Genomic DNA, 15,422 nt, shown 5'->3' with positions numbered 1-15,422 from the left:
CTTCCAAAAGAACAGTCCATTATGTCCCCAGTATTTATAAAGCAAACAATTTCCCATTGAATTTAATTCAAAAGCCATCCTTGTGTTTATCAAGACCCACATACACTTGGATCTGTTTCTAGACACTAATCTGTTTCATTGTTATATTAAATGGCTTTATCATAATTGGTAGCTATTCTTGTATTAATTTATGGCTGTTGATATATTAATTGCTTATTTTTTTGTTAACTGACTGAAGCTACTTGATTTGTGTTGTTTGTACAGATCAAGTTAAAGACGGTCAAACTTAATTTGCAAAAACTAGTTTGTCTGGGCACTTGGATATTATAATTTGAGGCAGATATAATTTTCTTAGTTCCAATTTTTCAATGTTAAGAAGCATCTCTACCCAGCAGTAACTACAACTGAAAGGACACACATCTGTTTCGTCCCCATAGCCTTAGAGGAAAACATCACTAAAGAGAAAGCCTGACCATTGCAGGGATCTTCTAGCGACAGGGAACAGAGTTTCCCAGGGTAACAGACATCCAGGATTCCACCTTCTCACCCATTTCAAAAACAATGGATGTGAGCAAGTGCCAAGACGAGGTCTGGCCACTAACTAAATTCCCAAGTTGATCGGAAATAAAAGAGGAGCTCTCCCAGCTCCTGGGGCTGGCACACTATCCATCTGAATTGCGAGGCTCAATTAGCCTTTTAACTGATAGCAGCGCCTCTCTGCCATTATCATCCATCAGGCCTCATTCACTCTGTCTCATAGAGGAAAGATTTGCTCAGGTTGATGCCTTATTCTCAGAAGCGCCTTCCTTTGACTTTCTAGAAAAGAAAGGTTATTTGATCAAAAGAGCTGTAGTTGGGATCTCGTCCTCTGCCGCCCTGCTCCTGTATATCCTTCGCCTTTCTTTAAAACCTACGTAGACCATCTTGTCCATGAAGCCTTTCTTGGTTTCCAGCACTGACAACAGAACAAGCTGGAAGGCATCTTAGAGATCTAGAAGCGAGGTTCTCAACCCTGACTTCCTGAGGTCACCTAGATAACTTTTAACAGGTCCTTTTGCCCTCACTCCTTCCCAGATTCGGATCGGTAGGTCTGACGTGGAGCCTTAGCTCTTGCTAAGGGGGAAGTTTTTGACTTCCGCAAGGTGTTATGAGTAAGAGAAGGAAACTACGAGGTCAACCCCTTACAAATGAGGGCACTGAGCCCACATGATACTACAAAGAAAGTCGCGCATTTCTTCGTTGGAAGCGAGCCCGTTCCAGCAGGGGCTTTCTCCTTCGCAGCTCTTTCTCCAGTGCCTGGAACTGTGCGGATCTAACATGCGGCCGATCTGCGTGTGACCCTAAGCTAAAACCAGAAAATCGGACTCTGGTCCAGGATATGACTCCACAGCATTCCTTTGCTGCAGGGAGATCCGTGACTAGGTGGCCGGTGTGTTCACCGCAACTGCCGGCTCGGTAAACAGCCTTCTTGCGACAGCCTCTGCTCCGAAGCCTCGCTGCCTCCCAGGCTCTGCAAGCGCTTTGCATCATAGGAGGTCACGGTGGCTCGCCGTCCGCCTCCGGTGCCCAGGACCCGGCCGCCGTCCGAGCACACCCCAGGGCGTGTCTTGGGGCCTGGGAGCACCTCGGCGGGAGTGTCAGGGGCGTGGAGGGAAGTGCGGGCTTTGGGACGGGAAGCCCCGCACGCCCGCGAGGGCGGGGAGAGCCGGCCAGGGGTGGGGAGGGCCGGCTGGCGGCGCTGCCTGGGCCGGGCCGGGCGCTCGCACCTGCCGGGTGGCTGCGGCAGTCGGCGCTCGACGCGGGCAGCGGAAGGCTCCGGGGCTCTCGGCGCAGGTGAGTCGCCGCTGCGGGCTGGGGGCTAGGACGGCCAGCGGGCCGGGCCAGGGGACGCGGCCTCCGGCGAGGTGGATGGGGCGGGGTGGGGGGGCCCGGGCAGGAGAGTCGGAGGGGCCGGACGGCCCAGGGCTGGGGCAGCTGATCCGGGAGGCAGACCGTGCGGCTGGGCCAGAGGAGCTTCGAAGTGCGAAGCCCCCGCCGTCCATTCCGCCCCGCGGGTCCCAGGATCCGAGGACACCCCGCCCGCACGGCTCCTCTCGGGCCGGAGACCGGCCGGTCCCACGTCGCCGCGGGCACTTAACGCCCTACCGAACGGCCTCGTGAGCGCCTGCCCACAAATACGACGAGCCGGAGCCTCCCCGCGAGCCAGGAAGCCCAGGATTCAGTAACAACGGCGACCGGCCGACAGGGCTCCCTGAGTCGTGACTTGGCTTCCACTGCGGCCTCCGTGGGGAGGGGCGGGAGGGCGATGAGCAGGGCTCGGGGAGGTTTACACTGGACCCAAACATCGTTTCAGGCGACCCGTCTGGGTCCAGAGGCTAACCTCTGGAGATACGTTCCAGCCCCAGATGTAAGAAGGATTTGCGCTTCAGAAAGGGAAACCCGTCACTTCATGAAATAGATCTTTGAAAAAATTTTAGACAGCCACCTCTTCTGCGAAGCGACCATTTCCCCCACATGCCCTTCGGCCTTTCCCTTCACAGCTGCCATGTTCCTCCTCATCCCTGACCGTTTGCCCGGCGGCCCCGCCCACCGCTCCAACAGTGGTTACTGGGATCATAAAGTGGCGTGAGAATCTTATCTGGGTCTTTACATTCACTTTAATAGGTAGTACGGCTTATTGTTCTAAGAAACGTGTACTACTTAACCTGTTCGGTACAGTCTGGAGTTTGCTGGTGTCAAACCCTGTGGAGGAGAGTCACAACAAACCGGAAGACGCGGTCGGGCGTCACTTCCGGCGGCGCCCTTCTTGGCTGAAGGTTCTTCCGCTTCGTGAGGCTGTGCTTGCCCTGTGCTCCTGGAGTTTCTGGAAGAGACGTGGAATTGATATGAAGGCCTTATTGAATATGGTGTCTTGATTTTACAAGGGAGAGTGCCTGATGTAAGCGGAAGGGAAGCATTACTTCTGGTTGGGCATTATTAGTTCTGCTGTGAGGATAGCCACGCATTCAATTTCCTTTGAAGGGACTTTGGTTTCCTCTCACTTCTTCCATGGGAGGTAGCGACAGTACCGCTACTTACCTCATGCAACGGGGTTTTCCTTGTATTCTGTGGATTCCTCCCTCACCCTTCTGGTGGGCAGTGGTTGTGATGACCCCGGTGAATCTATCAAAGCTGGAGTTTGACACCAGTGATTCTATCTGGGGTGTGCCCCAGTGTGTCCTTGGTTGTGTCTCTTGCCTCATCTTAGCAAATGGCACTGTGAGATAGAGAAAAGGAGTAAAAAGAAAGACAGACATCTGCTAACTTGAAAGTTAACATCGGCTGCCATGCTTAATGGGTCAAAGTACAGATATTACTTATGTTGGTTATAATCAAAGGATTATCTCTTTTCCTTAAACGCGTTTGCCTGTTGGAAATGGATAAGGGCAGTTTTACCATAGGTACAACCGCTCCCATAGCCAAGTTCCTGTTATTGCAAAACTTTTTATAATTGCGAGTAAGAGAGTGGAAGTCACCACTGTGTCATCAACTAATGGATGTATACGAGACAGATTTCACATCTGTATTTATTTCTAGAGACAGGTTGCAAGACCAAAACTAGATCATGCACAGTACTACACAATATCCAGTAGGAACAATTAGAGGAACCAGTAAGTCCTGTAATCCCCACACTCAGCCTTCCTTTTAACCAGTCTTGTCCCCCAAACCTTTGCTGGGGGCTAGAGGTGATTTGAATTTTAGATCTTTGTCTTTGTCTTATCTTTTCTCTGTGTCACAGGCTGCACTCCTGAAGGGACAGAGAAACTCAAAACTATGTACCCGCCTTATGTGAGGAAGAATTTAAACTGAAAATACCAAAGCATACTCATGTATTCCCTTGCAGATTTAGATGTAATGAGCCGTTATTGATATCTTGCTGGTATCACATCATAAGGGGGCTTTACAGTGTACAAGGTGATTTCCATAAGCAGCAGTGTGAGGAAAGAGTAATTGCTTAGTTCATAAATGGGGAAGGTGAGTCTTATAATACTGAGTATCTGGCCTGGGGTTAGCTAGCTAGTAAGTGGCAGGGCCAGGGCTCAAACCAGAACTTCTTCCATAATACCTCAGAACCCTACACGATGTCTTTTTGTTTGTTCATTTAATTTGAGGATGGGGAGTTATTTGTGATAGTTTCTCCTGACTTTTTTATTGAATATAGTCTCTGACTTGAACTCTTAGAATCTAAATTCAGAAACATTCTTGTTTGGTAGATTTCGTGCGAACCTTTGTTCAGTGTAACTGCAAAAATATTTTAGAGCTGAGCATAGCCTGAAATATTACCAAGCCCAATCTTTTAGTTTTTTCAAAGAGCAAGGGGAGATACAGGGAAAACTAAGCAAGTACCCAAACCTACTTTGTTAAAAGTTAGGCCTCCTGGTGTTCAGACTCTTTCCAGCATGTGGTCCCTTGAGGATTTCCTAGATATATAAATCAAGTTGTTCAGTTTGATGTACTCTGTTGCTTTGGTGTCTGTGATAGCAAACCATAGCCCCTCTGAATCCTGGACTCAAATATCTGTAGATTCTTCAGCTCTAACTGGATTCCACATTCCATGAGGGAAAGAACCTAATTGGTTTGGTGCATTGTGTTATTCTAAGCACAGGACCCATAGTAGGCGCTCAACAAAATGTGTTCAATACCCATCAAATAAACATTTGAACAAGTATAAGATGTCATTAGGACTTCATTCAGCTACAAGTAACAGAAAATCTCACCACAGTAACAATAGTGAGGAGTTTGTTTTTCTCAGATAGCTAGATGTCTAAAGATGAGAAGCTCGGGACTGGGCCAGTTTCTTCTGTCTTCCTGTAACACAATCCTTAGAATATGGCTTTCCTACTCACTGAGAGACAGGCACCTCTTCTTTTCAGAGAGGGCTTACCAGAAAAAGGGGCACAACGAAGGACAGAAGGTGTGTGCCAGCTGAACCTGTGTTTTTATAATAATAGATCATTCTTGAAAGCTCTACCCAATAGATTTCTTTACCTCTTTCATATAAGAACTAAGTCACAAAGCCACTCCTTACTGTAAGGGAGCCTGAGCAAGTCTAGTGGTTTAGCCGACCATGTTGCCAATACAACAAAGTAGGGATTCTTTTAAGGAAGAAGAGGAGAATGGATATTGGGTAAACAACTAGCAATACCTGCCATAGTATGATTTATGAGTCATTGACTCTTTGTTTCTACATGGATTATTCTTGTTGTTTTATTTTTACTTTTTGTTGTTCTTTGGTTTACTAAAAAAGCGATAGATAATGCAATGGTTGTAGAGAACTTTTTAAAATTATGGATTCTGAGGTCCAGCCCAAGAAATGCTGATTATTTAGGTCTGGGATGAGTCTGTAAATCTGAATTATATAAACTGGCACTCCAGATAATTTGAATGCAGGTGGTCACAGGATCACAATTTGAAAAACATTGAATTGGGGAGTGGTTTAGAAGAGGCACCTTCAGTTTATTTCCGAAGTCTTTTCTGGCTCATTCATTCCTCTTGAAGCTATTACTTTCTTTTTTAATTTTCTATTTTGGTCAATATAAATAAATATGTAGTCTTAAAAGTCACAAGTTCTACAAGGTTCTTACTAAGTCTACACTGAGCTACCTCCCTTGAGGCAACTATTTTCAGTGCTTTCAGCTGTTTCTATCACATTTACCACCATACTCCCAAATAACATGCTAATACTGGCTGTTTCTCTTTCTTTTCCCAGTTCTGGATAGTATCTACTGACATCCTGCCTGGGAGGATAAGGATCTCTCCCTTACACCCTCATTTTTCTTTACCACATTTGCTTCCCTTTCTTACAAGGTCTCAATATAGTTATATCCTAATTTTTTTGATATAGCAATGTTTAGTGTTTACATTATTATGACTCTGTAAATGTTATTCACAACCCAGCTGTGTGATAAACCATGGTTTCTACACTTCCTTTCTCATACAAGATTTTTCTATCCCCTGTACTTAGTCATTGCTACCTCTTCTTCAGTTGCTTAGAGTTTTTTGAACACTCACTACAATTCTGACTCAAACTTTGACAGGAGGGTAAAGTTCCTCCCAATAAAGCATTAAGTAAGTAGTCAGTTTGATTTACTTTTCTTGGAAGCATCCTGGCTCAGGGGCCCCCTACCCCATTCTCTGGGACTGGTTATTCTGAGTCCCTTCTTACCCTGGGAGCTCCCCTGACTGCCATTTTGTTGATGGTACTGGATTCTGATTCTAATACATGCCTTCTCACTCAGTTTGCTGGAGCATAACTTCCTGAGAAAGGGCATGTGGAGGATGAGGTGGATTTGTCCTGAAGGTACTGAAGCTCACAGGGCCTCTGTGAGGGCTGCAACCTGTTGCAAGTTGACCCATGGGGAGGAAAAGCCAGGTAGCCATCAGGGAGCATTTGTGGCACATTTTTATTTTTATTTTTATTTATTTTTTTTTAATATTTTATTTGCTTATTTGACAGAGATCACAAGTAGGCAGAGAGGCAGGCAGAGAGAGGAAGGGAAGCAGGCTCCCTGCTGAGCAGAGAGCCCGATGCGGGGCTCGATCCCAGGACCCCGAAATCATGACCTGAGCCGAAGGCAGAGGCTTTAACCCGCTGAGCCACCCAGGTGCCCCTGTGGCACATTTTTTAAAGAGATCTTAGAAGCAAGAGCTGTGAGCCTCCAAGGTTCCCATTTGTTGTTATTTCTTTTCTCAATCTAAACAAATATTCATATCCACACCCAATTTTGTATTTGTAACTTGATGACTTTTTCTTAAAGTGGGCTCCCCAAATTATGCAAGATGCAGGCCCCACAAGACCTTGCCATTTTTTCATACTTTGTACATTCAAGATGTCACTTTTCTTCCTTCACATTTGATTGATGGTTTGGCTGAATATAGGATATTAACTGGAATTAACTTCCCCTCAAATATTGAAAACGTTTCTCCATTTTCCTCTGTCTTTAAATAGGTTGGTTGAGAAGTTGATGCCATTTTGATTTCCGATCCCTTGTATTTTGTTTTTATCTCTGAAAGGTTGTAGGGTTTTCCTTTGTTCATTCCTCCTGTTCTGCTATGGCATGATGATGTTAGTTGATTTTGGCTTTGGCTCCCCCCCACCACCACAGTCATTGCTCTGGGTATTTTAAAGTCCTTTTCAATCTAAAAATCATATTCTTCAGTTCTCGGGTTTCTTCTTTGCATAATTTCCTCTGTTCTGTCTTTCAGCAACTTGTACTTTCTGCAACTTAAATTACTTAGATGCTGGATCTCTTGAGTCTGCCCTTTAATTTTATCTTTTCTATTTCTATTTTTTTAAGGATTTTATTTATTTATTTGACAGACAGATCACAAGTAGGCAGAGAGGCAGGCGGAGAGAGAGAGGAGGAAGCAGGCTCCCTGCTGAGCAGAGAGCCCGATGGGATGCTGGGCTCCATCTCCTGGGATCACGACCTGAGCTGAAGGCAGAGGCTTTAACCCCCTGAGCCTCCCAGGCGCCCCAATTTTCTATTTCTATTTTTAAAAAACCTCTCATCTTTTAGTTCTAATAAGTCTTCCAATCCTCACATTAAATTTTTACATTTCTACCATCGTATATATGATATACATATATTTTTTTTCTTTTTTAGAGAGAGCATGAGCATGGAAGAAGGAGAGGGAGAAGCAAGGGGTTGGGGTGGTATTTGATCCCAGGACCCTGGGATTATGACCTGAGCTGAAGGTAGATGCTTCAGAACTGAGTGGCCTCTTAATGACCTCTTAACAGGTCATTTAGAAGAAGGTTTTAACTAAGACGGAAAATTATAATTAGCTTAGTATTTTTCTTTAAGAGGTTATATTGAGAAAATATTTTTCTAACACAGCTAGAGAATGTCTTAGTTACAGAATTTGGGGGAAATTTTCTGCCCTTGAAAGTCACTCTCCAAATCCATACTATTTTCCTTCTTTGCTCAGCCTGATATGTGATAACCCAAACTTGGGGCAGATTCGGCACTCCTCTTTGCTAGGAAAGTTTTAGGTCACATAAAGTCACCAGATAATATGGTTCACTGATTTAGCTTTCAGTGACGTCTTCACAGGAAAACCTAGGCATGAGATACCAGATTTTCTACTGTTGGATCTTCCTTTTCAGGTACCTTTAAAGACAACTAACTGCAAAGCCCTTTCAGGCTGGGGCCCAACCTTGGTATCTCTGTTTCTCCAGCACCTAGAACCATGCTGATACACAAGAGGCCCTAGGTAAATGTTGCTTGAATCAAATCAACCCCACTACCCATTTTATTTATTTATTTTTTAAGATTTTATTTATTTACGTATTTAAGAGAGAGAGTGAGACAGAGTGAGCATGAGAGGGGGAAGATCAGAGGGAGAAACAGACTCCCTGCTAAACAGGGAGCCTGATGCAGGACTTGATCCCAGATTCCTGGGATCATGACCTGAGCCAAAGGCAGTTGCTTAACCAACTGAACCACCCAGGCACCCCAATTACCTGTTTTAAATTAACCCTTCCTAATGGTCCCCTTGCTGTTTCCTCTGTTTCTTTTGCATCTTTTTATGTCACTTTTTCTGGAAGGTGATATCTCGTTCTCAAATTTGATGTGTAGATGTGTTGAAAAACAGACTGGGAAGATTTTCTACCAGGACTCCAGGTATAATTTCCAGGGGTAAGAACTCCGCATATCATCTTACTGAAGATGTAATAATTTCTTAGGTCATCACCAAACACCCTACGTCTGGTACCATCTTGAACCACCGTTCTATTTGAATGCTTTTTTCCCCTCATGTTCCATGCCTCATTTATACTGTCCTTTGCTTCCTCCCACTCCTTGATCTGGCCCCCACTTTGACCCAGACCTTCTCTTTGTTCTGTTCTAATGCTGTTTTTCTGCCTCCTCTCCCCTACCTTCATCTGCCCTCTGGTATATTTTGCAGAAAGCACAGTGACGTACTAATTTCAAAAGACCTACCCTGACTACTGGGCAGACATCTTTTTAAACTAACCCAAGTTGCAGAAAGAAGAATCTCTCTCTTCTGGCTATTGCTGGGATTGTTTCTTTGCCTTGTTCCCACTGGGATTGTTTGTTTTTATATGGAAGGCTCTAGAACAAGAGCTAAACTACAAGATCATTGTAAAACAGTGATTGGTAGATTAGCATCTCTCAAACACTATCACTCACCACAGAACTTGTACTCTCATAGCATGGAGTCTTGGATGAAATTAGGATGGCTTAAGCTACAATCTCTCTTAATGCTAAAAAAGTATATGCTACCCCAAAATACATCTCTATTTGTTTTAACTTGAAAATCATTTTCTCTGAAATCTTGAAGTGAAATTGGTACTCCAGGATGATAACCATGTGATTCCAGTTATATTTTGGCTTAACATGGGTCTAGGAGGCATAGTACAAGATGATCTCTGAAGGACTCATTTAGCTCTAAAAATCACATGCAAAAGTAATGTTAGCCACAGCCTTACTAATGACTGGATTTAGGAGCTAGTTTCCTCATGATTCAGGATTACAGCTACGGTGAATCAGTTCAGTTCAGATCAAGAACTATTATTATATGGCAGGTTTTGTGCTAAGCCATGGGAAGTTTAAGGTGAAGCAGATAAGATCTCTGCTCTTGAGGTACGTATGATCTCATGAGTAATGCATGTAAATGTGTAATTTTCATATGACAAGCTAAGTGATAAAAATCAAGATATGTGTAAGATACTATGGTAAAACTGAAAAAGGTGAGGGAATAACATGAACAAAGTGTATACTATAAGGTTTGTGGTGGGAAGAAACGGGAAATGAGGCTCAAGGGACAGGCTAAGAGCCAGGTTCTGGGTATATGCCATGCAAAGGGGCCGATTACGTCGGTGTGGTGGTTAGTCAATGAAATATTTTAAATTTTATAGTAGTGTAGTCAGATTGTAAGATCTGTAAGCAGATAACTCTGGTGACAGAGTGGAAGGAGGATTTATGGAAGGGATGATTATAAGCATTACACTAGTCAAAGCAAAAGACAATGAGAGCCTAAATGAGATGACTATTGTAGGAACAGAAAGAAAACAGAACACCAGAAAATTTGGAGAAACAAAATAAGCAGAGTATTTTAGTCTCTTGTGAAATGGGAATACGGCGGGGCAGAGTGGGGGATGAAGGGTGTCTAGGATGAGTCTTAGGAATCTGACTTTAGGAGTGACAGTGTTAAGCTGTTACCTGAGTTTGAGATACAGAACAGAAGCCAAATTGATGGGGAAGGAAGATGATGAATTCAGGTTGGGACATGTTCACTTTGAGATGTCTAAGAAGAATCTGTATGTTTATGTATGTGTGTATTGGTTCAGGAGATAGTTAGATATATGAGTCTGAAACTCAGGGAAGAGGTCAAGGCTAGAGATAAGAGTCATCAGTGTGCAGGTGGTTATTGAACTATGGGTGTGTGTGTGTTCTTGCAAGAAGAAGATATATAGAAGAACAGTGGACCAAAGTCTGCTAGTGTTTAAGAGACAGGACCGGAGTCAAAAGAGAGGAAGTCAAAGTAGAGGAAGAAGATTATAGAAGATGAAGAGAGTCAGGATAGAAGAGTATCATGAAAGCCAAAAACAGAAGGTTAATTCCGAAATTAAGTGACTAAGTGACATCTTCAACTGGAGCAGCACAAGAACAGAAGACAGGTCTATCACATGATATATTAAAGATTTCATTGATGAAACAGTATGAGGAACATTTGGTGACATCTATGAATCATTTCATTGTCATGGTGGTGAAGGAGGAGCAATAAATAGAGAAAGCAGTTGTATTTCCAAGTTTTTCCAAGAAATTTAAATGATTTTGACAATGTTTGATTGTATTACACAAAACCATCAAAATTCCTTTCTATCCAAAGAAAATTTCATGTAAGTGGTAATTTATTTCAGTAATTACTGACTTGTCAAAGAATTTTAATATTAGAAATTGTTTTTAATTATCTATAAGACATATTATCAAAGTGTTTTGGCTCTGGACTAGGGGAGATGGTAGAAAAAGATCCACATATTTTGAGAAAATATATACATATATAAAGTTAAAAATTTTGTAAAACTGTATTTTGTTTGGAGATAATATACATAGTAAATACGTAGTAATATGTAGTATATAGTAAAACAAAAGTGAGTGAATGTTAAACACACATTTCAAAATGATGCTTATTTCTCAAGAGGGAGGACAGGGAGAAGCCATCAAGATGTGTCAACAGGAAGCTCCAAGGATGTTAGTAACGTTCTCTTTCTTAAGCTGGGTCATCGGACAGTTGTTAAGTTACTCTTTATAACTCCTTACATACATTAGCTATGTTATTTTTATGTTTGAAATAGTAAATAGGAAGAGAGGTACACTGGTTCTTCAGAGATCCAGGGTCAAAGCAGATTTTTGTTTCTTTTTCCTGTTTTCTTTTGTTATTTTGTGTGGGAAAAGCCTTGTGCCTGGTTATAGTTGGAAGGAAGAAGGCAACAATGAGTGAGAGAAGTTCCTGAGTAATAGAAGTAGACCCAGAGGACACAGACGGAAGACTGGCCTATCAGAGGGGTGAATTTGAGAAGAATAGGTGTGGATAGATTTGAATTCATAGGTGAGGAAAAGGAAATTGAGGTGATCGGTGCCTTGTAGTCTCAATTGTGTTCATGGAATGAGAGGAAAAGTTTACCCAGGGTCAAGTGAACGCAGGTTTGAGGGAAGGGACGAGTTTTCAGACACAAGTCTATGGGAAATGGGAGTGAGACCTTGTATGTGTCCAGAAGCGCTGCTGAGTGCAGTAGACGGTCCAGCCTCCATCTTGTTCATTGATGTAAATGCCGAACACGTTCACTGATAGTACAGAAGGAAGGAAAAATACATGAGAAATGGTTCCTTGGTGCTTAAAAAATAAGCCAGCCTTTAAAGTCCAGGGATGTCCTTCCTGCTCTAATGTACACTGAAGTGACTGCTTGTCCTCGTTGGTCACATCCACAACTTCAGTTCCATTTTTCCCCCATGTTCATGTCTGAACTTCCTCTGTCCTTTTCATGTTTCACTTCAGTTTTTGTGTTGTGTTAGGAGCAAACATGGAAAGTGATTTTAGAACTAGGAGAAGACATGGAGAGGGCCTCTTCCAAATTACCATTTAACAAAGAAGCTATGATCCTGAGAGGTTACATATCTTGCTCAAGGTCACAAAGTAAGTTCATAACAAAACGTGGACTAGAACCCAGGTCAGCTGACTCAGAGGCCAGTGTTCTTTATTAGTTCTTGAGAAATCATGGAACTTAGCCCAGATATGTTCTTCAGTTTTTAATTCAAGATTCCAGTAAGACTGCCTAATTTTCATGACAGTTTGAAAGAGGCAATCAAGAAAGGCTCAGCTGTAATGCCAGCCCCCACTGTGACTAGAGGATTACAATCCATATACTTCCTGACATTCAAACTTTCACAAGTATTTAGTTCCCTACTAGATTATAAACTCCTTAAAGATAGGGGTCTTTTCTTTTTTTAAGTTTTTATTTTAATCACCTGGTGCTTATCATGACACGTGTACTCCTTAATCCCCATCACCTATTTCACCCATCCCCCACCCACCTCCTCTCTGGTAACCATGTTTGTTCTCTATAGTTAAGAATCTATAGTTTCGAGGCGCCTGGGTGGCTCAGTGGGTTAAAGCCTCTGCCTTTGGCTCAGGTCATGATCTCAGGGTCCTGGGATTGAGCTCCACATTGGGCTCTCTGCTCTGCGGGGAGCCTGCTTCCTCCTCTCTCTCTGCCTGCCTCTGCCTAGTTGTGATTTCTCTCTGTCAAATAAATAAAATATTTAAAAAAAAAAAAGAACCTATAGTTTCGGGCGCCTGGGTGGCTCAGTGGGTTGAGCCTCTGCCTTCAGCTCAGGTCATGATCTCAGGTTCCTGGGATCGAGGCCCGCATAAGACTCTCTACTCGGCGGGGAGTCTGCTTCCCCCTCTCTTTCTCTGCCTGCCTCTCTGCCTAGTTGTGATCTCTCTCTGTCAAATAAATAAATAAAATCTTTAAAAAAAAAAAAAGAATCTATAGTTTCTTCCTTCCTTTCTTCCTTCCTTCCTTTCCTTTCCCTTCTTTTCCTTTCCTTTCCTTTTTTACTTATTTGTCAGAGAGACAGAGAAAGAGAGAACACAAGCAGGGAGAGCAGCAGTCAGAAAGAGAAGCAGGCTGGCTCCCTACTGAGCAAGGATCAAGCCCCGCATCAGGCTCCCTACTGAGCAAGGAGCCTGATGCGGGGCTTGATCCCAGGAACTTGGTATCATGACCTGAGCCAAAGATACTTAACTGACTAAGTCACTCAGGCATCCCAAGAGTCTATAGTTTCTTGATTCACCTTTCTTTTTCTTTTTTTTTTGCTTTGTTTCTTAAATTCCACATGTGAGTGAAATCATGCAATATTTGTCTTTCTGTGACTGACTTATTTTGCTTAGCATAATACTCTGTCGTCCCACCCATGTCACTGAAAATGGCAAGATTTCATTCTTTTTTATGGATGAGTAATAGTCCATTGTATGTATACATATATGTATATAAATATATATACATACAAGAAATAAATATATATTTCATATATATATATACACCAATCTTCTTTATCCATTCATCACTTGTATGAAGTGGACACTTGGGCTGTTACCATATTTTGGCTATTGTACTTATTTAATGCTGCTATAAACATGGGGTGCATGTATCCCTTTGAATTAGTATTTTTTTATTCTTTGGGTAAACACCCAGTAGTGCGATTGCTGGGTCATAGGGCAGCTCTGTTTTTAACTTTTTGAGGAACCTCCATGCTGTTCTCCAGAGTGGCTGCACCAGTTTATATTCACACCAACGGTGCATAATTGTTCCTTTTTTTCCACATCCTGGCCAACATCTGTTGTTTCTTGTATTGTTGATTTTAGCCATTCTGACAGGTGTGTAGTGATATCTCATGATAGTTTTGATTTGCATTTCCCCAATAATACGTGATGATAAGCACATTTTCATGTGTCTGTCGGTCATCTCTATGTCTTCTTTGGAAAATGTCTGCCCATGTCTTCTGCCCACTTTTAATTGGATTATTTGGTTTTTGAGTGTTGAGTTTTATAAGTTCTTATATATTTTGGATATATTGGATATGTCATTTTCAAATATCATCTCCCATTCCATAGGTTGCGGTTTAGTTTCTCTGATTGTTTCCTTCACTGTGCAGAAGCTTTTATTTTGATGTACTCCCAGTAGTTTATTTTTGCCTTCATTTCCCTTGCCTCAAGGGACCTATCTCGAAAAAAGTTGTTATGGCCAGTGTCAGAGAAATTACTGCCAGTGCTCTCTTCGGGATTTTTATGGCTACAGGTCTCACGGTTAGGTCTTTAATCCATTTTGAATTTATTTTTGTGTATGGTATAAGAAAGTGATCCAGGGGCGCCTGGGTGGCTCAGTGGGTTAAGACTCTACCTTCAGCTCGAGTCATGATCTCAGGGTCCTGGGATCGAGTCCCACATCAGGCTCTCTGCTCTGTGGGGAGCCTGCCTCCCCCACCCCCACCCCCCCGCCTGCCTCTCTGCCTATTTGTGATTTCTGTCTGTCAAATAAATAAATGAAATCTTTAAAAAAAAAGAAAGAAAGAAAGAAAGAGGTCCAGTTTCATCCTTTTGAATGTTGCCATCCAGTTTTCCCAATGCTGAAGAGACTGTATTTCTCCCAGTAGATATTCTTTTCTGCTTCATTGAAGATTAATTGATGATATAATTGTGGGTTTGTTTCTGGATTTTCTATTTTGTTCCATTCATCTCTGTGTCTTTTTTTATGACTATACTATACTCTATTGACTACTACAGCTTTGTACTATAACTTGAAGTTCAGAATTGTGATGCTTTCAGCTTTGCTTTTCTTCTTCGATATTGCTTTGGTTATTCAGGATCTTTTGTGGGTCTATACAAATTTTAGGAGGGGTCATTTCTTATTCATTTTATTATTTCTTCATCACCCAGCACAGAGTCTTCTAGTTAATGGGATCACATGAAGGGAAAAAAAAGAAAGAAAGAAAGAAAGCAGGACTAAGACCATCTTTTGCTTAGAAATCAAACTAGCTGGAAAGTAACTGAGCTCTTGTTCATGGAATGTTGTTTCATAGCTCATGAACTCATGCCAAAACAAGGTTCAGATTCTTATTCTGGTCTTATGCCTTCTGACCAGTTGTTCCAAGGACCCACCTACCCACCTTCAGAGAAAATAACAGTGACAGTAGTAGCTATTAAATTTTAAAAGAGTGATGGCCTCCAGAGTGACGTAAGGGCTCTCGGACTACCGTAAAGCAGGGGTACACTCTGCCTGAAGTTCAGGACTAAAGCACTGTCACATCAGCTGTGGGCACAGAGAACTTTCATCTCTGTACTTCTGCTTTCTC

At 42.6% G+C, this 15,422-nt stretch overlaps 1 protein-coding gene across 2 annotated transcripts in view; it reads left to right on the top strand.

Annotated features, from left to right (window-relative positions):
• Positions 1–1,699: 1,699 nt before the first annotated feature.
• Positions 1,700–15,422, top strand: part of TMEM45B (transmembrane protein 45B) — a 33,628-nt gene continuing 19,905 nt past the window's right edge. The window contains exon 1 of one of the 2 annotated variants that reach the window (XM_046017408.1): positions 1,700–1,833. The gene's annotated coding sequence lies outside the window, so the exon portion shown is untranslated. The remainder of the gene's footprint in view (positions 1,834–15,422) is intronic. The other variant, XM_046017409.1, reaches the window with a different exon arrangement.

Source organism: Meles meles, chromosome 8, assembly GCF_922984935.1.
Source record: "Meles meles chromosome 8, mMelMel3.1 paternal haplotype, whole genome shotgun sequence".
NCBI classification, from domain to species: domain Eukaryota; kingdom Metazoa; phylum Chordata; class Mammalia; order Carnivora; family Mustelidae; genus Meles; species Meles meles.
Note: the sequence above shows the minus strand (reverse complement) of the source record. Positions and strands in the feature narration are given on the sequence as shown.